Raw genomic sequence first — 1718 nt, 5'->3', positions numbered from 1 at the left:
AAAAATACCAAGGGTTGTTTTTTACTTGAGTTGAATATAGTGGTTTTCTATTCACATTGACAGATATTAAAATCAGCAAAATCCACTTTTTTATTCAAGAAGATCAAAATGACTGCAAATATTAGAACCTCTGAACTCATAACATTCACGTTATCGTAGAATAATCTGATCACATTTTGCATGAGTATCCTCTTTTGCTCAATGTTCAAAGTCCTGTTGCTTTCTTTTCAAGCTAATGAAGTAGCATTATGTGATTTTTACTTGCAGCAGGTTGGACTTTTCAATGGATGAGGAGGACGTTTTTGCAGTTGCTGATTTGGAGTCATCAAATGAAATGTGAGTCTAATCTGTCAACTCCATTTACATTGTTTCACACACTTTTTAAAAAATGTATTAATGAAGCTGTGATCATCATTAAAATATTTTCAGCGCAGTTACATTAACCTTTTCTGCACTAACGGAATCTGAGGTCCCTAAAATCAACCTCCTTTTCTTAAAGATCAGAATGACTAAATACAATGAAGTGCACGGTGTCTCCCTCACCTGACAGTGAAGCACACAGTGGTCTCGCTCTTATCTTTCTGCCTAATCTGTTATGTAACGTCATTCCTGTCGATCTCTGTCTTCACAGTCAGGTTGACCTGTTTCATTCTTGTAAATCTCGCCTTCTTTCTGACTCGTTCTTACTTATATGGCAAAGAAAACTTTGGAAAAGCTGAGCTTAAAAAAAAATGTTGTATGCTCTTAAAGGCATCATATCACTATGTGCATTTTATGTGATCGTAACTTAAAAAAATGCAAACTCTTATGATGAAAAATGCCTAAAAATATGGCAACTTGCATCACATTTTTTTAGAAAAGCTGCTGTGAAATCCAGGCAGGGATTCAGGCAGCAACAGTCACAAAAACAGCCCCTGAAATCCTGGAGGGAGGGCTCAGTACTCATTACATCCTGTAATGATTCCATATGATGTAGAAGGAGTTAATATTAAAATGAGACCTAGGGGAACTTACTTTAAAAAGAGAAGATAAATAGTTTGGTGGGAACAAAATCAGCTATTTTACAGGTGTTTTATCTCGATCACAACCTGTTGATAACATCATTTTAGAGTTTTTATTCACAGAAAATTTCAATATTATGAGATTTTGCAGACATTCCCCAATGTATTCTGTTATCTATAAAGTTTCTGCTTACATAAAATTGCAATATTCTCAATGTATACATATATTACATTTTATCCACTTGCAAGTTGAATCTTAGTACCTACTTTATGCATTTAAATGATGTCTTGTGTATCTCTCTTTTTTTTTTTTTTTTTTTTTTTTTTTTAAAAAAAAAGGGACGATCCAGGAGTTTTTGTCTGAGGAGGGATGGAAATGCCCTGAATGCATCCATCACCAGCTACTTCATCAGTCGCTTGGTAGCAAGTTATCTTTCACTGCTTATTCAGAGGAGATTTCTTAAAACGAAAACAATCTGTTAAAAAACAAACACCTGCGGTTTCTGTTATTATGAGTTTGTTTAAACTGCTGCACTTCAGGTTTGAGGGCAATACACTTCAAAACACACCAGAATTATGTGCTGATATGTCATCTGTGTGCGAGTGTGTTGATTGATTTTTGTCATCAAATGGCTTTGTGAAGGTTAAAATGTGGGTTTAAGGTTAACGTTTGACTTTGGTTCCTGGTTGGAAATAAGTTTATGTAAAAGGGTTAAG

At 34.6% G+C, this 1718-nt stretch overlaps 1 long non-coding RNA gene across 1 annotated transcript; it reads left to right on the top strand.

Annotated features, from left to right (window-relative positions):
- The first annotated feature begins 8 nt into the window (after window positions 1–8).
- Window positions 9–1718, top strand: LOC121965556. Its single transcript, XR_006107497.1, has 2 exons — window positions 9–336; window positions 1341–1718. It is a non-coding gene; the product is annotated as an uncharacterized LOC121965556 (long non-coding RNA).

The sequence above is a fragment of the Plectropomus leopardus genome, unplaced genomic scaffold (assembly GCF_008729295.1).
Source record: "Plectropomus leopardus isolate mb unplaced genomic scaffold, YSFRI_Pleo_2.0 unplaced_scaffold20532, whole genome shotgun sequence".
Classification (NCBI taxonomy): Eukaryota; Metazoa; Chordata; class Actinopteri; order Perciformes; family Serranidae; genus Plectropomus; species Plectropomus leopardus.
This window is presented reverse-complemented; position numbering and strand designations above follow the sequence as displayed.